At 46.8% G+C, this 22,964-nt stretch overlaps 1 protein-coding gene across 2 annotated transcripts in view; it reads left to right on the forward strand.

Annotated features, from left to right (window-relative positions):
- PGM5 (phosphoglucomutase 5) overlaps positions 1-22,964 on the forward strand; it is a 111,040-nt gene that overhangs the window by 78,037 nt on the left and 10,039 nt on the right. The gene's annotated exons all lie outside the window — the stretch shown is intronic.

The following is a 22,964-nucleotide window of genomic DNA, read 5'->3' on the forward strand; positions in this document are numbered from 1 at the left end:
ATTGGCTAATCTGAACATAGCTGTCAGCGTTTCCCTTTTTTAAAGGGAAATTCCCTTATTCCGAATAGGATTCCTCGCAAGAAAAGGGAAAAGTTGACAGCTATGACTCTGAATGGCAGTGGGTCTTTGCTACCCAGGTGTGCTGAGGACTAGCCATGTGGCTGGCACGCTCAGGTTGCCTGAGCTCAGGTGTCCGCCTCATACCTAGCCCAGCACCTTGTCTTGCGGAGGAGCCTGCGGCACTGGTGGGCAGGCTGGCCGAGCTGCGCTGAGGCTGCAGGGGGTGGGCAGGCAAGCTGCCTCCTGGCACCTTTTGCCCTGTGCCTGGACTCACCATGGCAGCTGCATCCAGAAGTGTCAGGGAGGATTCTGAGTAGCAATGGACAGAAGAGGAAGACGGGGAGATGACGCAGGATGCAGAACAGGGGGCCAGAACAGGGGGCGGAAGCAGTCAGGGAGAGTAGGGGCTCAGGGATGCTGGAGAGCCCTTCAACCATCCAGAGGCTCGGGAAGGAAGCTCAGGAAGGGAGGGGCTTTCAATTCAGTACAGACAAGGAGGGAAATGAAACATAAGGATCAAAGACGTCTCAAGCGATTCCCACGCCTACTTTGTCGGCATGGGAATCGTAGGAAGCCACTCCCCGAATCTGTCTCAACAGGTTCAGACGCGTAATTTTGAACTGTAGCTGTTCTTGTATATGTGTAATAAAGACTGTAAATATCACTCTGATTGTGCTGGAGTGTTCCTGCGAAAGGGAAACACCAGCTTTACAAGAAGCCCGCTTTCTATTCCTCCTCTGCTTCTCCACCACTGACCACAAAGTAGATCCCTTGGGAAACTACATGGCAAGACCGCCTGGCTGGCCCGGCCCAAGGGGACTCACTGCAGCCTCCGTCTTGACAGCATCTGCCCCCATGTCCCTCCAATGGAAGAAGCTACCAGGCTGATTCATCCAATCCCCCAGCCGGGCCCTGAAATGTGGCAGAACAAAGTGGGAGAGCAGGCGCACATGCCAAGAAAACAGGCCCCACAGCGCTGGCCTACCTTTCTCTCTCGCAGTGTACAAATGCCAGGCCTGCCTGCGTAGAGGATCTGAGGAAGGTGGGAACCACACTCCGGCTCACCCCGCTAAGGGGTCGGGGGAACTTTCCCCTTGTGTTGCTTTCACTGAGGGAGAGAGGGGTTTTCTAATTATCCCCCTCTGCCTTGCTTTGGGTGCTCACTAGAAACCCTCCCAGGAGCAAGGTAAATGGTAACAGCTCTTTCCCATCCCTGCACACTTTAAGTAGTAACTCAGGGGGCTACACAGCCCACTTAACTGCAGAGTAAGTCCAAGACCTACTTCTGAGTAAATTAGGATCAGCACCATGCACTACCATATTTACTCGAATCTAATGTGCCATCAAATCTAATAAAAACCCTAATTTTCGAAACATAATTTGGCAAGAAAAAAAAAGGTGCACAACTCAAGTTGGTTAGAGCAGTTTGCTGATAATGCCAAGGTCACAGGTCCAATCCTTGCAGCTGCATATTCCTGCATTGCAGGGGGTTGGGCTACATGATTCCAATTCTACAATTTTATGAAATATGGCATATTTTCCTCCACAACTATATTCTGTTCTTGCCATATGGAAAGCCTTCATGTGGTTGCATTTTAAGTACCAGGCATCCTGCTGTTGGAATGTATTAACTGGACTTGAGAACTGCCTACACGAAGGAGGCTAATCTCTTCACATGAGCAATCAACTGAAGAAAGGGCAAGATAGAAAGCAATATCACAGACCGCATATGGAACTTATAATGTTCAAATCATGCAGAAAAATTAACATTTCCAAATACTTGGATTTTAAGTTGAGCTTTCAAATAAAGTTTTGTGTTTATTTTTCCCCACCTTTTCTACAGTTACTTGAAGTTATACATAGCTTGATGGTAATATGGATGATGTCAGGCTTCAAGGAATCAGTTTCCTTTCCTGTGACAGTAGATAAGCAGAACAAAGGAAAAGGAGTCTTCTTACCAGTTAGAAACTATTATTAGAAACTATTATTAGAAATAATCACAGCGAGAGAACAAAAAACACATCTCCTAGTAATGGCAGTGCTCCCAATTAAGTTCACTCCCCTCTCCGTCCCTACTAATATAATCTGAGTTTGGAGCCTCTGCACTTTCTGTTCTGTCACTTTCTGAGCTCTTCGGGACTTTGGGGAAGGGGGGTGGATACTATCCAGAGACTGTGAATCTGTAACTCTCTCTCTTCTAGTGTTTCTTCTGCTAGCTGTTCCCCATTCAGTATTTCCCAACCTCTGCCTTCTGAACTATGTCCCCCTGCAAACCACTATTCCAAATCTATATTCTCTTCCTGTTCCTGAGAAGATTCAGGATCAGGAGGAGGGGGAGGCTCCCACCATTCTTCCTCAGTGCAGCCTTCTTCAGCACGATCCCTGACAGATGATAGCTTCGCTAGACTGGTATATAAATTGTGGTTCCTGGGTCATCATTACCAGTTAAGGCCATTGCCTGTTTTAGTCTGTGGGAGCAGAAACAGAAAAGTCACATGGCATCTAAAAGTCTTAACAGTTTTATTTTGTTATAAACTATAAATGGGCCAAAATTCACCAAATTGGAAGCATAGTTTTTATATATGCCATGATAATAAAGAAGATGAGTAAGGATTTTTTTTCTTAACTAAGTTCAACCAAAAGGCCTAGTGATGCAAAAAAAAATTATGCCTATAATAAATGAAAAGGAGACCCACTCAAAAGAGGACAATGCCCAGCTAGTAAATGGAAAGCAAGGTGAATAGTGTGCACTACGTAGCTTTGGCTTGCTAATACAAGCATTTATGCATGTTCAATATGTGCGCAATTGTGCATAAGCACATTGCGCCAAACCTGGAGGTGACCCAAAAAGGGGCAGGGTGGAGGTGGGGGCAATACGGTGTGTGTGCAGGCATTTTCAATGGTGTTTCAAATACGTGATTTCAGTTAAATGTGCAGTGGCTTGGAAAGTAACCCCCACATAAATGGGGGTTGCCTGTAGTCAGGGTTGTTTGATTGATATTCTCTGAGTGGGAGCTAATGACTTGAAAGATCTCTTCCTGCCTAAATGCAGAACCTGACATTTGTCCCTATTGAAATTCGTTTTGTTAACTTGGGCCCAGTTCTCCAATCTGTTGAGGTCATTTTGAATTCTGATTCTGTCTTCTGCAGCAATAGCTACCCCTCCCAGTTTGGTGTCATCTGCAAATTTGATGAGCAGCCCCTCAATTTCTTCATCCAAGTCATTTATAATGTTGAACAACAACAGTCCCAGGACAATACCCTGCAGCACCCCACTTGTCACTTTTTGCCAGGATGATGAGGAACCATTAATGAGTACACTTTGGGTTTATTTAAATAAATTATCCTTTAAATCTATTTAAATAAATTATCCTTACTTATCCTTATAATCAACATGATTGAGATCAGGTTGTACATCACTGGCTAATTGGAGCTAATTTCTTCTGCTTCTTTCCCTATTTCCTGAATAGAAACTAAGAAAGTTTGTACTGGTATGCTGTAAAAGATTTTAGGCCTACAGACAAAAATCTTTACTATTACAAACATTTGCTTTTTGCCTATACAACTTAAGTCATGTAAAATTACATCTATGTGCACTTTACACAAGTTTATGTTAATTAGCGTCTTCATTTGTGACATGTTTCCATGGTAGAAAGGAAGGAAATACAAATATGTCAAGATTTATGTGCTGATGGGAAGCTTAGCTGCTTCTCCTTTCTATTATTCTTTGCTAGCATGCAAATCTAAATTAAAATTCAACATTTTTAAAATAACTTTCTGTCAAGCCAATTTGTCTGCAGAATTACTTAGCTAATGCATCCCAGTGATTCGCCACAATAATATTACAGTTGGGAAACATGAATACCAAAGTCCAAGCAAGTTCTGTATTCCTTGTAAGGAAGAAATGTGAAGCAGCTTTGAGAGTCCTCTTGTATTTATAAACAAAATCTGCTCTGTTCTAAAGAGGAGGGAGCATTTCAGCAGAGTGCAGCCAACATCTGCAAGATCATAGTTGCTTTACAGTTTTGTCAGCTGGTGAGAAACTTTACAAGAATACCCTTCTCAGGCGATGAGAGGGCAGCGTAGCACCTGAAATTTGGGTTTATCCTTATCTGCAGAATAGCTATCATGATTTACACCTTTGCTCTTAATGTAGATACTAAGAAATCGATCAGATGCTTTAAAAAACTATAAAAATGCTAGTTAGCATAGAATGCTGATTACTGAAAGAAACTGTGTTAAAAGAAAGCAGGTTAATTATCTGCTGCACATAGGACCTTTTTTTTTCAAATTGCTGCCTCCCACACTTTCCCCTCCCTCCATCCAGATTTTATCACAAACCCTTTTTGGAATATATCTGATACGAGAATATCTGGATTGAGGGGAGGGGAAAGTTATTTAAAGGAGAACATAATGTAGACAATGGAGAATTCATGAAGGTACACAAAACTATCCACATTGGAGAACAGTATGAATGAGTCCATAGAGAGGCAATGGAGGCAGCAGCATTAAAAAGAGAGAGGAGCCTGGAGCGTGAAGCAGGTCGAAAGTAGATTCTTTTTGAATCTGCTCACTAAGCCAGTGCTTTATATAAAAACAATAAACTAACATGAAAATTTGTATTTAAGTATGTTTTCTATCACAAACTAAACATTTAAATACATATTTTATCTCAATATGCACATTGCTAAACATATTTGCATTATGGTATCCTTTTTTTCTATTGAGAACTGCATCACAAAATTCAGAGAAGTAAAATCCAAAGGATCTTTATATTCTAATACACAGATTAGGTCAGTTTCACACTGAAATTCAGAGAACTCTAATTTCTTAAGCATCTCCAGTGGAAGGGAGCTCTTCTTTAAGTATCTGCTGTGAACTGGAAAATCGTCCTTTGCACCAGGACACTGGAGTCACAATGTTATTCTCTAAAATTTACAGTGCCTGGAACCTTTAGATAGCAAACTGCAATTTGTTTTCTACAAACATAAATCACCATATGTCTATGGTTTATGATATTACCACTGCGGCTTGATATCTAAAGGCTAAGTGTTCCAGACACTGTAAATTTTAGAGAATAACATTGTGACTCCTGGTGTGTAACTATGGGCATGGCTATAGATTGTTAATGGACCAAAGTGGAAAATTTAAGGTTAGATTGTGTTAAGATAATTTATAGAACAAAAATTGAGAAAGATGGAAAGGATATTTTGCCATAGTTTTTCAGTGCACAGGATTTCTCTAATTTTAGAGTATTCCAATGTTTATTTCAAAAGTGCACTGCATAGTTACACATGTTTTTCTAGGGCATTTCCTTTCACAATTCCAGCAGTTTAAAAGTTTGGTCCTGTAAAGATTTAACATGTAACGGACTTCCGGGTTAGCGCCTCCGGCAATGGCGGATTTCCTCTGATCTGGAGGAATCCGCTCCGTGGAAATCAGGGTTTGGACCGCCACGGCGAGGCGGAGACCCACTAAAAACCACAGGCGGGAGAAGCCTGTGGACGTGGGATTCGGCTGGCACCTTTTGCGCCTCCCCTACTCGCGGGGAAACCCAGTTTCGGGGATCCGGAGCGACGTGGGGTGAGTGGCGCGGTGCTTTGAATCGACTGCTTCTTTCACGGAGTGAAGCCGCATTGCTGTTGCCGGAGAGCGCTGACTTTTTCCTGTTGACAATTGGACTTTAAACAACTACCCGTGAGTAGAACGGAAAATTGGATCTTTAAACATCTTAATTTGGCATCGTAACAGGAAGGTCTCAAACAGGAAGTCCGCCTTCCTCTTTTGTAAATAAATTGAAGCAAAGACGTTGCAAGCTAAAGCCTGGAAAGCCTTTTGTAAAGGATTTAATCTCCATCGGTTAAAATCACTAAACCCCCCTTGGAAGCAGGAGAAGAGGGGGGAAATTTTAGTTCGTCTAAGCCTGCAGGAGAGAGAGTGAAGAAAGATAAATTACCACCGTTTCGAACCTGGGAACGGGCTGTCAGTAAGATCGACGTTTTGGGAAAGTTCATTGACTGTGAATAAACGTATGTTGACAGATAGTTAAATAAGAGAAATATATTGTTTCCATTGTTTCCTTTTGCACTTAAAAAGGAAAATTGAAACTAACTTTGTTGCTGGATCTGCGTCTAAAAGGATGGATACAAATGAAAATTGTTTCCCCTAGAGGGAGCTTTTGAAACTGTTGCAGGAGTGGAGCTGGGGAATTTTCCAGCTGTAGAGATTAAAGACCGTGAGAAACAGAGACTTACCTTGACAAGAATGTTGACAGAAGAAGCCTTAGTGATTGCATTTTGCAAGGCAAGTGCCTTATTAGAACAGCTTCATGAGAAGACGGATGTGAGGATTATTAAAATTGACAATTTGGGACAAAAAATGACTGATTTGGGACAAAAAGTGAATACCTATACAGAAACTACCCAGGAATCGATTCAGGAATCTGTTTTGACATGGCAAGCTGTGGAGAAGATGAAGGAGAAAGCTGTTGTCGAATCTCAAGTAATTCAAGTCGAGAGAGCCCCGGCCTTACAGAGGCAATTGGATGAATATAAGCTGTGGCCTTCTACGATTGAATCTAGAGTAAGCCAGATTTGGAGGGATGGAGTCCCGCTTGGTTTGGAGAAAGAAAGTTGGTCAGATCTCCAGGGATGTTCTGGCTTTTGGGATCTGGATTTGGGTCAGGGGGAGATTGGAGTTGTGGGGGCCCTTAGCTTTGGAGGGATTTTGAAACATGCTCTGAAATATCTTTTGGACTTTGAGACTTCCGGGGTGGCGCCATCGGCAATGGCGGACTCCCTCTGAACCGGAGGGACCAGCTCCACACGAAACTGGTCTTTTCCGCTGCAGTGAAGCGGGGACCCTTTCAGAAATCACAGGCGGATGAAGCCTGTGACCGTGGGACTCGGCGGGCACCTTTAGCGCCCCCCAACCCGCAAAGGAACCCACTAACGGGCTCCGAAGCAAAGAGGGGGAAGTGGCGCGGTGCTGTGAGTCAACTGCTATTTCCGTGGAGCGAAGCCGCACAGCCGTTGCCGGAGAGCGCTGCCTTTTTCCTGGGACAATTTGGCATCTAAAGTAATCACCCGTGAGTACTCAAACATTGAACAATTGGACTTCAAATAAGAACTGGCGATTAGAAAGGAATTGGACTTAAAAATTTACCTTAATTTGGTACTGAAACGGGAAGGTCTAAACAGGAAGTCAGCCTTCCATTTCCTTGTAGTCAGAAGAAAGCAAAGACAACGTAAACTAGAGCTTAGAAAATCACTTTTAAAGGATTGGTTTTCACCATTTAAAATCGTTGAACCCCCTTCGGTAGCAGGAGAAGAAGGGGGATCTTTTTTGGACTGTTTAAACCTGCAGAAGTGAGTTTAAAGTAAAGTAACTTTCCACCGTCCTGATCCTGGAGCGGGGTGTCAGAATTGACGTTTGAAGCTCATTGACCAGAGACAAATGTTTTTGACAGATAGTTAAAAGAAGAGTAACATTGTGATTCCACTGTTTCCTTTTGCATTTTAAAGGAACAAATATTGACAAAATATCAAAAAAAAAGAAACTTTGTTGCTATTGTCCTTAAAAGAAAGAACAACCAGAAGTTTTCCTCCTAGAGAGGGACCATGAAACTGTAACTAATTCTAGGGAGCTTGCAGCTGCTACAGATTACAACCGTGGGAAAGGACTTGTGACCTTGCAGGACAATGTTTTCAGAAGCACTGTTGGGTGCTTTCTGTAAAATAAATGCCCTATTGGATCAGTTAAGTCAGAAGACGGATTTGATGACTAATGCGGCCAGAACATTTGAACAGGTAGTGGGAAACTATGTGGAGCCCACCCAGGAACTTAAACAGGAGTGTGCCATGACAGAACAGTTGAGAGAAGAGGATGTTGCTGAATTTTGGGCGCCAGAGAGGGAGGAACTTTTGGCCCTGCAAGGAAAATGAGCCTTTGGATTGGACAAATGAATCTGGAAAAAAACAGATTTGGAAAGATAAAGTTTGCATTGATTTGGAAATGGGGGGTTGGACTGACCCCCCTATGCAGAGATGTTTGGACTTTCTGAGTCTGGCAATGGGCCATCAGATGTTTGGAGTTGTGGGGGCTCCCAATTTTGGAGGGAATTTGAAACATGTCTTAAAATACCACATGGAGTCTAGTCTGGACTATGGGAAAGGGGCTGATTGGTTGAAAAGGGTCAAAAACACTACCAAGCTGGAGTTCCCACGAGTGAAAGGAAAATATGAAGAAGAGCTGCGGAAGGGACATGGAAGAGACTTGAAGGCCTTGGATATAAGATCAGCAGGTTAATGTGCCAGACCAATGGGATAAAAAGGACTGACAAACCCGGGACCAGGAGGAAGGGACGCTGGAAGAAGATTGGATTGTTTATTTCTTTTTTCTATCATTAGGAATGCTTTATAAAATTGATGAATGTTAGAAAAATGTTGAAATGAAATTACTTGGCTCTTGTAAAAATGTTTAAAGAATTAGGTAAAAAGATAATGGTTATAAGAAGTTGGTAAAAATAAGATTTAAGTCTTAAGCTTTAAGGTTTTTATAAGATAAGATGAAAATAGAGTAAAGTAATGTAATGACAGAATACTATGAATTATGGAAAGGATTTGCTGTGACAACTATTAATCAAGATACAAGAAAAGGGAGGAGGAGGAGGTCATAGAAAGAAGGTAATGAAAGTGGAGAATTTGAAAATGATGGTTTTATTTTTTCCCCCCCTGTTTTGTCTTTTTTCTTTGTAATTTTTTAAAAAATTCTTTTTTCAATAAATATCATTTAAAAAAAAATATCTTTTGGACTTTAGTTCTGACTATGGAGAATGGGCTGACCTGTCGAGAAGGAATAATGATATTGTTAGGTTGGACTTTCCCCGAGACCTACTCCTCAGTGCCAAAGGAAGGAAATTAAGAATAAGATCAGCAGAAGATAAAGTAAAGTGCATGTATAAATATGAAGAAGATCTGCAGAAGGGACATGGAAAAGAGTTAAGAGCCTCGGACAGAAGATCACCAGGTTGATGGACCATATGGAATTGATAGAAAGGACTGACAGAACCCGAGACCAGGGAGAAGAGACAGTGGAAGAAGATTGGAAAAAAGTTTTTAAAATTTATTTAAAGAAATATTGTAAAATTAATGAGTGCTAGAAAAATGTTGGAATGAAATTATATGGCTTTAGTAGAAATGTTATAAGGAGTTAAGTATAAATATGTTTTAGGGTTTTAATGGTAAGATAAGGTTAAAATAAGTTAAGACAATTAAATGACAGAAAACAGTGAAAGATGGGAAGGATTTGCTGAAATAATGAATAACTAGAGTACAAAAAAGGGAGGTGTGAGGAGGTCGATGAAACAAGTTAATGAAAGATAAAGATGTGTCAGGGGTTTAGGAGCAGAGGCAAGGGCAAGGGAGGAAACAGAGAGCGAAGGGGAGGAGGCAGAAGAAAAGATGAGTGATGACGACGACCCGAGATCTCCGAGTCTTTCCAGTGAATCAGAGGATTCACAGAAAGGAGCACCAGTGGCCAGGGCAAGGGGGGAGTCTAGGGGGGCACCCCAGGAAGATAGAGCCAGAGGGGACTCAGAGGAGAGCAGTTGGAGGTCGGGACCAGCGTCACCGCCAGAGAGCAGGGAAGAGGAAAGGAGCCAGGGGGCAAGCGCTGGCAGCTCACCACAGGAGGGAGGGCACGAGTCAGGAGTGGCCACACCTCCATCGGGGAGCGAAGAAACGATTACGCGGAAAGTGGAAGGTTGGGCGCGCGCGCCAAGTTCAAATGCAGAGGAAGGTGGCGCAGTAAGCAGCCCGGAAAGGGAGCCAGGTCCTAAAGCCCGGCGCAAGGAGACAGGAGGGTCCGGGGGGTCAGCGTCAGAAGAATCCCGGAAGGAAGAGACCCCGGGGGGTAGAGGGACCCAGAGGAGGACAGTCAGGCGGAAAAGGTGGAGCCGGGCTAGGATATTAAGTTGGTGCACACGGGGCGGAGACTCAGACGGAGCTTCGCCGATCTAGCTACTAGACGTAGAGTTGCGCGCAGCAGCGTGAGAATGGAAACTGTAACTCAATAAAGACTTTTACTTAATGATCGCTGGCTAGCGTGATCCTCTGTGAGCTAGGATCTTCAAGCAGCTCTGACAGTAAGCTCCGTCTCAGAATTGTGGGCATCTACAGCCTCGAGGAGGGGAGAGAAGCAGGTGCCTACTAGCGAGCTCACGAACGGCAGACGACATGACGGCTGAGCAGCAGATAGAGGAACTCAGAAAAGCAGTGTCACAACTGAATGCCGAGGCTCTCGCATCCAGGAAGAGAGAGGAGGAGGCAGCTGCCGCCTGCAGGGATCTCCAGGTCAGGTTAGACGTGCTGACAAAGCAGACACCCAGGCAGGAGGGAATTGGGTTGGCGAGACGAACAGGCGGTCTGGTCTCTCACTTCGATGGGAACCTGCAACAGTATCCCAACTTTAGAGCAGACGTACTGTGCGCACTGCAACTGCTGAATAAAGACTTTAGAGATGAGCAAGAGAAAGTGGGATTCATCATGTCCCATTTGCATGGGGATGCTAAAGCATGGCTGCGCAATTTATGGAGAGATAAGGATCCGGCGCTCCAAAATGCGGATGCCTTTATTAAAGCGATGGATGGGTGTTTTTTATCAAGCATTGACGTGGATCTTGCCCGGAAGGAGGTGCATGGACTAAGGCAAGGGAGGGCCAGCGTGAGGCAGTACCATGCCCGCTTTTTCGCTTTGGTCAGTGCCCTGGAATGGGAGAGAGATTCGGCCCCTGTAAGAGACCTCTTTTGGGAGCGGCTGCACAGCTCGATTAAAGATGAGATCGCGAGGGGGGAGAGACCCCGGACCACCCAGGAGGTCGTTCAGAGGGCACTGGCAGTGGGGGTGCGGCTGGAAGAACGTCCGTGGAGCAGGGACGAAGGGCGTGGAGGGCGCGAACCAGCCAGGGGCTCCTCCTTCCTTCCCAGAGAAGCAGCGCGTGCGCAATCCACGCCTCCGCCAGGGGGAGGAGCGGAACCTATGGAGGTTGGGAGGTGCAAGGGCTCAGTCAGCAACCAGAGCCCTAGCACCGGCGGCAGTGAAAGCGAAGCCTCCTAGAGGGAACAGGAAGTGTTACGTCTGTGAGGAGCCAGGGCATATGGCGAAAGAGTGTCCCCAGAGGTTCCACAAGCTCACTGCAGCCTCAGCAGTGGTGACTGCAGCAACGCAGCAAGGAGGACCACAGCAGGGAAACGACGCAGTCTGGCTGGAGGAAGAGGCCCTGGGGCCCAGCCAGACGTGTTAGTGACGCAGTCCCCAGAGATTTTACAGCCCGTGAACCCCCTCCCGCCCAAACCAGTAGTGAGGCTCACCGCATCTCTCCAGCTGCCCAATGGAATCACCATGGACGTGCCAATCACAGTTGACTCGGGCAGCAATGCGGACTTTATAGGGCAGGACTTTGTCGACAAACACGCTATACAGTTGCTGCCGGCCACACTGCCCCTGCAGGTTGTCACGGTGGATGGCAGGGAGTTGCTAGGGGGGCAAGTGGTGAAGCAGACGCCACCGATGGCGATGCGACTTGGGAATCACAAAGAAATCATCAGCTTCAATGTCACTCAACTATCGGATACGCCCATTGTATTGGGAATGAGTTGGCTGGACAAGCACAGCCCAACGCTGGCTTGGTACCAGAGGCAGCTGATCTTCGGCTCTTCCTTTTGTGCTGAACACTGCATCGTGCCCCGGCAGGAAGGAGAGGAAGAGGAGTCACAGCTGCTGCTAGGCACGCTGCAAGCGATTCCCCACAAGTACGCAGAATTTTTGGAAGTTTTCTGCGAGAAGGAGGCAGACAGGCTACCCCCTCACAGACCATATGACTGCAAAATTGACCTGCTGCCGGGGGCGGCGCTGCCTAAAGGGAAACTGTATTCCATGTCAGAGGACGAACTGCAGGAACTCAAAGAGTTCATAGATCATAATTTGGAGCGCGGTTTCATCCGAGAGTCCAAGGCAGCGGGGGGCAGTCCTGTATTCTTTGTTAAAAAGCGAGACACGCCCCAAAAAAGACTGGTAGTGGACTATCGCATTTTAAACAATGGGACCAAGCCATCGGACTTCCCCATGCCCCGAATCGACGACCTCCTGGCGAAGGTGCGGAAGGGAAAAGTGTTCACCAAGTTAGACCTGCGAGGGGCGTACAACCTCATTCGCATGCGGGAGGGAGATGAGTGGAAGACGGCCATGTTCACGCCACTGGGTACCTACGAATATAGAGTTATGCCTTTTGGATTGCAAAATGGCTCCCACGTTTTTCAAGCTTTCATGCATCACGTGTTGGCGGGACTTCTCTACAAGACGTGCGTCTGTTTCTTAGATGACATCCTGATCTTTTCGGAATCGCAGCAGGAGCATGACGGACACGTCAAGGAAGTGCTGAGCAGGCTAAAGCAACATAGGCTCTACGCCAAGCTGGAGAAGTGCCAATTTGACGTGACGGAGGTGGATTTTCTGGGCTACAAGTTGTCTGACAAGGGGCTCGCCATGGACAGCGCCAAGGTTCGCGCGGTATTGGATTGGAAGAGTCCACGCAACCGGAAAGAGGTCCAACGGTTTGTCGGCTTTGCGAACTTCTATCGCAAGTTTATCAAGGGCTTCGCTATGCAGACAGCGGCCATCACAGACACGCTTAGCTCCAAGAAAAAGAAGTTCGTTTGGACAGAGCAGGCGGAGCAGTTCTTTCAGGCACTCAAGCGTCTCTTCGCGTCGGAAGAGCAGCTGCTTCACGTCAACCCCAGCAGGCCGATGAGGGTGGAGACAGACGCCTCGGACAGAGCCGTGGGGGCGGTCCTGCTGCAAAAGGACCCGCAGGGGGTGTGGCGACCGGGAGCGTTTTACTCCAGGAAGCTCAGCAAGTCCGAGCAGAACTACACCATCTGGGACAGGGAGTTGCTGGCCATTCATGCAGCGTTCAAAGCGTGGAGGCACTTCCTGATCGGCGCCAAGCACACGGTGCAGGTTTGCACGGACCACAAGAATCTGGAGCACTGGCGCACGGCACAGTTCCTAAACCAGAGGCAGATACGTTGGGCTGAGTTCTTTGCGAACTTCGACTTCCGCATAGAGTATGTCCCGGGGGACACCAACATCATGGCGGACGCTCTCTCCCGTAAGCCGCAGTATCTGGAGGACGCAACGCCAGCAGCCGCCATGCACATCTTCGCACCAACAGTGTGGGCGTGCGCCGCGGCAACCGTGGACCTGGAGGCGGTGCGACGAGCGTTGCAGGATGACTCCTTCGCGCAAGCAAAGATGGCAGAGGTGCAAAGGGGCAAGGCAGCGGCCGACGGTTTCCAGCTACGAGATGGTTTGCTCATCCGTAAAGGGGCCATCTACGTGCCGGGAGACGACCTTCGCGCCAAGGTGCTGCAGCAGCTGCACGACGCGCCCACTGCCGGGCACTTCGGCAAGGAGAAGACGGTGGAATTAGTAGCCAGGGATTTCTGGTGGCCTGGAATGAGAGGGGAGGTCGCAGACTACGTGGCGAGGTGTGACACCTGCCAGAGGGCCAAGCCAGTGCACAGACCACCGGCCGGACTGTTGGAACCGCTGCAAACTCCGGTCGAACCTTGGGAAAGGGTGGCCCTGGACTTTGTCACGGATCTGCCCAGCTCGAGGGGCAAGACGGCAGTGCTGGTGGTGGTGGACCTGTTTTCCAAGATGGCACATTTCATTCCGTGTGCTAAGGTGGCCACGGCGGAGCAAACCGCCAAACTGTTCATAGACCACGTGTTCAAGGTTCACGGTCTGCCACGGTCTATTCTGTCCGACCGGGGGCGGCAGTTCATCTCGAATTTCTGGCAGAAGCTGATGGGCTTCCTGAACGTCAAGATCAACCTGGCGTCGGCGAGACACCCGCAGACCAACGGGCAAGCGGAGCGGGTCAATGCCATCATGCAGCAGTACCTGAGATGTTATGCAAATCAACAGCCTGCGACGTGGGTGGATTACCTGCCGCTTGCCGAGTTCGCCTACAACAACACGAAACACGTCTCCACGGGGGTCACGCCGTTCTTCGCCAACAACGGGAGGCACCCCAGAACCTTCCCGGGACTGGAAAGAATGGGGGAGGGGGAGCCGCAGACAGCAGATGCGTTCGCGTCGGAGCTGCAGGAAGTCCACGATCAGCTGAGGCGCCACCTGGAGCTGGCCAAGCACGCATACAAGGTACAAGCGGACAAACACAGAAGGGTTGGCGAAGAGCTCCACGTGGGAGACTGGGTCTGGTTAGCAGCCCACGCAGTGCCGGCCAGGTCGTTGGCCAAGAAGAAACTAGGGCATAAACAACTGGGGCCCTACCAAGTCGAAGAGCAGGTCAACCCGGTAGCTTTCAGACTGGCACTTCCGGAGGGTTCCAGAATGCATCCGGTATTCCACAGATCGGTGCTCACTCCCTACAAGGCACCGCACAGGTTCCAGGAACCCGGAACGGCGCCGAGTCCGGTCAGAGACAGAACAGGGCACGCGGGAGTGGCACAGAAGGAGCGCATCAACGAAGTCACGGAGATTTTGGACTCCAGATGGGGGGAAGAGGGGGTAGAATACTTTCTCGCCAAGGAGGGCACCCCAGCCAGTGCGAACAGCTGGGTGCCGGGCTACGCCTTGGACGAACCTCTGCTCAAAGACGAGTTTCATGCCCTCTTCCCACATAGACCTATGCCAGCAGACTTTTTCGACGACTGGCTTTTCACGCCCACGCTTTCGGCCAGCACGTTCCGGGGGTTCGACTCGGACGAGGACCCGACACGAGACGTCCGTTCCCCAGAGGGGTCACCCTCGGGATCTGCATCAGAACCCTCGTATTGGTGGGACGATAGGCCAGAGGAGCAGTTCCGCAGAAAGTGGCTGGAATGCTCAGGACGAGCAACACCGCCAGGAGGAAGTGAGGGAGAGACGGACATGGACATTTTCGGGGACGACCCTGGTTTCGAGCACGGCGGCACAGAGATGGAAGCGGAGGTGACCGTCGTCGACGAGAGCAGGGAGGAAGACCCGGGAGACTTCAGATGGAGACCCGCCACGGGAAGCGAACGATATCCGACGTTCGTCCCTTTGCAACAGCAGCACCCAGCTCCAGCACCGGAAGGAGGGGAGGGGGGAATGGGGGGCTTCGAGGGGGGGATGGATGTCAGGGGTTTAGGAGCAGAGGCAAGGGCAAGGGAGGAAACAGAGAGCGAAGGGGAGGAGGCAGAAGAAAAGATGAGTGATGACGACGACCCGAGATCTCCGAGTCTTTCCAGTGAATCAGAGGATTCACAGAAAGGAGCACCAGTGGCCAGGGCAAGGGGGGAGTCTAGGGGGGCACCCCAGGAAGATAGAGTCAGAGGGGACTCAGAGGAGAGCAGTTGGAGGTCGGGACCAGCGTCACCGCCAGAGAGCAGGGAAGAGGAAAGGAGCCAGGGGGCAAGCGCTGGCAGCTCACCACAGGAGGGAGGGCACGAGTCAGGAGTGGCCACACCTCCATCGGGGAGCGAAGAAACGGTTACGCGGAAAGTGGAAGGTTGGGCGCGCGCGCCAAGTTCAAATGCAGAGGAAGGTGGCGCAGTAAGCAGCCCGGAAAGGGAGCCAGGTCCTAAAGCCCGGCGCAAGGAGACAGGAGGGTCCGGGGGGTCAGCGTCAGAAGAATCCCGGAAGGAAGAGACCCCGGGGGGTAGAGGGACCCAGAGGAGGACAGTCAGGCGGAAAAGGTGGAGCCGGGCTAGGATATTAAGTTGGTGCACACGGGGCGGAGACTCAGACGGAGCTTCGCCGATCTAGCTACTAGACGTAGAGTTGCGCGCAGCAGCGTGAGAATGGAAACTGTAACTCAATAAAGACTTTTACTTAATGATCGCTGGCTAGCGTGATCCTCTGTGAGCTAGGATCTTCAAGCAGCTCTGACAATATGGAAATATTGGATGTGTTTTTAATTGTTTTTGCTTTTGTTTTTGTTTTGATGTGTCTGTTGATTTTTTTATATATGTACTGTAATGTATTGATTTGTATTGTTTACTTTTTCCTTTTCTTTTTTACTTCTTTCTGTAATTCTTAAACTTTTAATAAATATTATTTGTTTAAAAAAAAGATTTCACATGTAACATTGGAGAGAGCCCCCACCATTGCACTTGGACTGAATACAAGATGAAGTCTTTGCAGAACTAGCATGTGGCTCAAACCTGCGGCTGTATTTCTTTTCCAGGACAATCTCACTCCATGAGATTGTCCTGGAAAAGAGAGCATAGTTCTTAACCCCAGCTTAGCAGAGATGGTGTGGTGTCTTGGTGTGTGGTTATGATCCAGGTTGTCAGTAGGGTGTCCAAAGACAGCTACTGCGCTTAAAATACTTGTGTAGAAGTGGGAATTGAGCTGCACTTTCAGAAATTGCCAATTCACAGTGGAGCCCTTTCCTCTTTTTCACTTGGCCACCCTAGTTGCTAGCAGACCGTATGAATGAACAGTGATGGTGGTTCAGTGCAGCTGAGGCCCATTCTCCCACATGCACCTTCTGCTCTGGCAAAAGGAGGACAGCAGAATGGAACCCAGCACCAAAAGAATTTAAGTCATCATTCTCCCAATTCACAAACTGTGGCTCCCAGCCAAATTGTTGGGCTCCCAGCCCCCGCCATCCCTAGCCTGCATTCCTAGATGATGGAAGTTGTAGTCCAGCAACACTGGAGGGTCACAGATTAGTTATCCTGATCTAGAGGGACTACATATGCAAGTAATATAACTGACTACACATAATTGCTGCTGCACCACCCTGACCTTGACTCTGCTTGGGGCAGGTTTTGCTAAAACAGTAAATTGTCATAACTTTAAACATGTTGGTAGTGCTGCTAAGTAGAATTGTTTTCAGTGTGGACACCATTTAACTCAAATGGAAATGCATCATGGGAAGAGACAGGACTAACTACTGCTTTTCACTCCAGACATACCTGAGGAGACCTGTAGTACATTTGTGATAACTTTGCAGCCTGTAAAACACACACACAAATCTGGACATATTTCCTGTCTAACAAACCTCTGGCAACAGAGTCAATTCTTTTTCAAATGATGTATTTTCCAAAGTACTGTGAGATGAACAAGAAAACAACAGGAAATGTTCTGCCAATGTGAAACACTGAAATATTTGAGACATTTTGACCCATCTAATTAATCTAGGGAAAGAACTCTTGTTTAAGAGGCTGGGCCAATTAAAGGACATTTCCATGTTAATTGATGAAAGCAGGATTAACAGGAGATAGAAAGTGAAAAATGGGACAGTGAGATAGTTTTGATTTTATGGTGTCCTGTTTTATCTCTGTCTTACTTAGGTTAACAACTATGCTTGTTTCTTCTTTCAAGACCTATATCCAACAGAGACTCATTCTAAGGTCTACACACTACAAGAGTTTCCAACTCTGTTAAATGGCCCTTCTCCTGTGCCTTTAATGTAGCACCTTGCATGTAGAAATTCAAGCAGCATGTTTTCCCATAGCACTATATCTCTATGCCACTTTACAAATTCCTATGTAATTACTCTGTTTAAATGCACAACACCATCCCCAGTTAATGTTTTTCAAAAAATAAAAAGGTAGCCTTATCAAAAAACATGCTGTCTACATTTTGTGAACATTACGTAGAATGCCTTCAAGTCTCCTATTTGAAAGGTCTGATCAGTTAGGTTTTTCTAAATTCTAGAGCTATTGCTTTGCATTAAATGTCTAGAGACCTCAGTTTCCCTAAATATTTAACTCTGCCAAGAATTTCAGAGACTATAGAGCACTTTCCTGTAAATTTAAATTATGTACAAAGACTATTATGAAGCTTCTACAGAGTAGCACTCTTAACTGTATTCAGATACAGTTAATGAAGCTGAAATATACAGTCTCTGTGGCATTTGGTAGAAACAGCCAGATACTGCGTTGCATTCAGAATTCTGGATTAATTTGCTTTAATTCTAAAGTGTAGCTTCCTTACATCGCCCTTTTTCCCATTACCTCTTACTTGCTTAAGCAGCAGTTTAAAAAGAAAGACAAATTATACTAGTTTATCAATGACAGTGGGAACACTGATCCTTTCTAGCACATTATGGAATTATTAGTTTTAATGGTTTCATCAATAAAGTGTGCACAAGTTCACTTCCATCAAAAGAGGGGAAATAATCATTCTCTGAGATAAATGAAACCTGGTCAAAATGCAAAGGTAATTGCGTTATCTGTGTAGCAAGCAAATCTCAAAAATAGTTGTGAAACTCACTAAAGATAAAATTCAGTCTATGTTAGAAATAGACAGAATTAGTGTAGCTTAAATTAAAACCATGAATGTATGTGTAATGATTTCAATAGCCTTGGGTTTTGTTTTTGAATTTTCTGGCCATTGCAAGTGGAGCATGCACTGATAATTTTGTTCTCCATGGATCTAGTGAATCCCCTTTTATAGCCATCTAAGCTGTTGGCCATCACAACAACTCTGCAATCCAGTTCCATCAATTATTTATTTTTGTGTTCATTTTTATTTTAAAAAATAAACACAAATGCTCTGTCTTTCTTTACTTGTCCAAGGAGACTCCCAATATTGTTAAAAGACTAAAACATCATCATCATCATCATTATTACTACTACTACTACTATTATTATTATTATTATAAAAAAGCTTTGTTCAGACTGTGATGTACAGGTCTGAAGGTCCTGAGTTGCTGGAAGATAATACAGTGGTGCCCCGCAAGACGAATGCCTCGCAAGACGGAAAACTCGCTAGACGAAAGAGTTTTCCGTTTTGGAGGTGCTTCGCAAAACGAATCTCCTATGGGCTTGCTTCGCAAGACGAAAATGTCTTGCGAGTTCCTGAGGGGTTTTTTTCCTCCCCCCTTTTTTCTAAGCCGCTAAGCCGCTTATCAGCTGATCCGATAAGCCGCTAAAAGCCGCTAATAGCGCTAATCCGTCAATGGGCTTGCTTCGCAAGACGAAAAAACCGCTAGACGAAGAGAATCACAGAACGGATTCTTTTCGTCTTGCGAGGCACCACTGTAAAGGATTTTAAAAATAGGAATAAAACATTAAAACTTCAGCTAACAAAACAAAAACTAAGCTGCAAAGAATAGCAAAATACAAAACAGTCTAGAAAGCAAAATCTATGAAAACAACACCAGAAAACAAAACAATGAATAAAATTGACACATCACAGTGACATAAAAGCATCTTCCCCTGCTATTAAAACTAGTTATAGGATGAAGGCGATTCTAAGAAGAAAGACTTTTCCCATCTGCCAGGATTTTGTAAGGGAGGAGGCATAAGGGAGTTACTACAGGATGAAATGTGCACTGTAGGAATTAATGGAGTTGATTTACCAACCTAAGCGAGGCAAAGACCCACCTGCACACAACCATCATTCACACATCCATGGTCAGAGTTGGGTCCTGTGGAGTGCAACCCTATCAGACACAGAATTAATCTTTGTTCCTGTATCAATAGCTCTGACTCTAGCTTCTGCTAGATTGGATCTGACTTCTTGTTTAAAGGTTTACCAACCATATGTGGCCGATTAAGAACTGTGATATATATTGGGGGAGCAGCCAAAACGTTGAGCTTTTCTAAAGAGATCAACACACCCCACCCCCGTTTGTTGAGCTTCTTTGGGGAAATGCTGGGGAAATATACCCCCCAAAAGAGGACATTGGGGGGCAGGTTTCTCCTTGGGGGGGTAGAACCTCAGTTAATTGAGTACCGTATTTTTCACCCTATAGGACGCACTTTTTCCCCTCCAAAAATGAAGGGGAAATGTGGGTGCGTCCTATGGGGCGAATGCAGGCTTTCGCTGAAGCCTGGAGAGCGAGAGCGGTAGGTGCGCACCGACCCCTCTCGCTCTCCAGGCTTCGCGGACCTCTCGGCAAGCAGCGGGAACGCTCCCGCTGCTTGGGGAGAGTTGCCGGCATCCCGAAGCCTGCGCGCGCTGATCTCAGCGCGCGCAGGCTTCGCGGATCTCTCCTGAAGCAGCGGGAACGCTCCCGCTGCTTGGGGAGAGATGCCGGCATCCCGAAGCCTGCGCGCGCTGATCTCAGCGCGTGCAGGCTTCGCGGATCTCTCCTCAAGCAGCGGGAACGCTCCCAATGCTTGGGGAGAGATGCCGGCATCCTGAAGCCTGCGCGCGCTGATCTCAGCGCGCGCAGGCTTCGCGGATCTCTCCTGAAGCAGCGGGAACGCTCCCGCTGCTTGGGGAGAGATGCCGGCATCCCGAAGCCTGCGCGCGCTGATCTCAGCGCGTGCAGGCTTCGCGGATCTCTCCTCAAGCAGCGGGAACGCTCCCAATGCTTGGGGAGAGATGCCGGCATCCGGAAGCCAGCGCGCGCTGAGATCAGCGTGTGCAGGTTTCACGGATCTCTCCTGAAGCAGCGGGAACGCTCCCGCTGCTTGGGGAGAGATGCCGGCATCCCGAAGCCAGCGCGCGCTGAGATCAGCGTGTGCAGGTTTCACGGATCTCTCCTGAAGCAGCGGGAACGCTCCCACTGCTTGGGGAGAGATGCCTCCATGCCGAAGCCTGCGCGCGCTGATCTCAGCGCGTCCAGGCTTCGCGGATCTCTCCTCAAGCAGCGGGAGCCACCGCTGGGCTCCCACGGCTTGCAGAGAGTTGCCTGTTTGGGGGCTGGGGTCGGGGGAAGCTCAGGCTGCCCCAGCCCCGCGCCTGGGGGGGAAATAATTTTTCCCCTTTATTTCCCCCCCCAAAAAAAAACTAGGTGCGTCTTATGGGACGGTGCGTCCTATAGGGCGAAAAATACGGTAGTTTCGTTGCTTTTCAATAATTTTTGTGTTACTTTGAAAATAAGTCTCTTGCTCATTTTCCAGCAAATCTGTAGTCCTAGGCTATAGTCCAGCACAAGCATCATTAACACCACTGAACTCTGTTCATGACTGTATCTCATTCTGCGCTAGATTTTGGTCGTGATTCTATATGTAAGTTTGAAAGGTCTCTTTATAATGGATTGAAAGCTACAAGTCAGGAGCCTGCTAAATAGTGGAGACTGAGCCCCTCCATGTCCTAGGGTCATTTACTAGCCACAATTGAGGTATGAACAGGACCTTGGACTTGAATGCACTGTCATAATTTCATTATATGTCTTTATCAAGCCAAACCATGACTATGCTAAATTTAGTTGTGTCACACTGGGCCTGATTTGATCTTGATGTAAAGGAGAACAGAATAATAAAGTGATTAGCATGTATCTTTGAATCTCTATCTGAACTATTTTTAGCTGTATATTATTGTACTTTGACTTTTTCAGTATTAATTTACAAACTGTAAAATATATTCATGGTCTAAATAGATGCACCGTCCAGTAAAACCAACAGAGCGTGTGTTGATAAAAGTTGTTTCCCCAGAAACACTTTGTTTGGATATGTTGCTACCTTACTAAAGATTTGGACTTTGTTTAGTCAGTTATTTAATTACCCACAATTACCGTATTGCCCCAAATATAAGCCACACTTTTTTTCCAAATTCCATCCGTGAAAAGTTAAAGTGAGGCTTATATTCGCGACCTTACAAAAATCCAGTATGTAGCCAGGAGCATGGGGCAAACAGTGCCAGGAGCGTGGCAAAGCGCCGCCGCCGCCCGCCGCCCCCGCGCATAGTCCCCCGACCTCTCCCCCAAGGCCGGGAAGGGAGAGAGCAAGGAAGGGAGCGGCTTATATTGGGCATTGTCTTTTTTTCTCCCCCCCCCCCACTTGACTTTTATAGTCAGACCAATATGGTAATCAGGTAGTGGGTTTGGGTTATTTATTAAAAACATTTTTTAAAGGTTGGAAGAACTGTGGCAGTTTGTGTCATCTTTGATGAAAAGCAAGAGGGGAGAAAGAAAGGCGACCACTTCTGCAGTCCCTTCTCTCCCACACTGGAAGCAAGATGGCGTCTTCTGCAGTACATGTGTGTGTGTGTGTGTGTGTGTATCTAAAAACAACGTATGATATTCTCTTTAGAACCGTTGTTTTTTTAATATAAGCACATTTCTACAAATGTATTAAACTGGAATGTATACAATTAATAGACTAAGAGGATTTTCTTTAATAAAATGTCAGTGCTATAAAAACATACTAGCTTTCCCACAGCATTCCTTATGGTGCCTGGATAGACATCCTGAAGCCTGTTAGTTTGCTGCCTGAATGGGCTGCCCAAGGCATTCATTTGCAAGGGTTCTACTTGCAGCTGAGCACCCCAATTTTAAAGTGCTACCCGCCCTGGAATGGGGTGTCTCTTTACATTCCATATGCAACAATATTTACACAGCAAGCAATCTCTCCCTATGATTTCCCTCCCAAGGAGTACATAGTTAAGACGGCATTCCTGATCCTTTGGGTCCAAATGCCCACCCCTTCTTGGGATTTTATGGGGCCCCTGATATATTTGAGAGAGCTGCATAGGCGTTTGTTAGTCCCAAGTGTTTTTAGTTCTCACATTACAAAGACCACAGTGCCTAAGGAAGCAAATTAAGCCAAAAGACAAAGCGTTGTATTTTTTTGGAGCTCAGCATCAAGATTTTTCCAAGGTCTGATTTAGGGTTGTTTCACTTGAAGCTAATCCATTCAGATTAAGAATGGCATTTATAAATGAAAACAACCTGTCCTCCATCTTTCTATGACGTGAGCCATATGAATGAATGAATGAAATTTATTACAGTCCCAGACCAGATTCACATACCGTACTAAGTGAACATAAAACACAATAGAATTAAGTTTGAATTAACAACCAAATAGGACAATAAACAAGGACGCGGGTGGTGCTGTGGGTTAAACCACAGAGCCTAGGACTTGCTGATCAGAAGGTCATGGTTCGAATCCCTGCGACTGGGTGAGCTCCCGTTGCTTGGTCCCTGCTCCTGCTAACCTAGCAGTTTGA

This window comes from Podarcis liolepis (genome assembly GCF_965112155.1).
Source record: "Podarcis liolepis genome assembly, chromosome: 11".
Taxonomy (NCBI): Eukaryota; Metazoa; Chordata; class Lepidosauria; order Squamata; family Lacertidae; genus Podarcis; species Podarcis liolepis.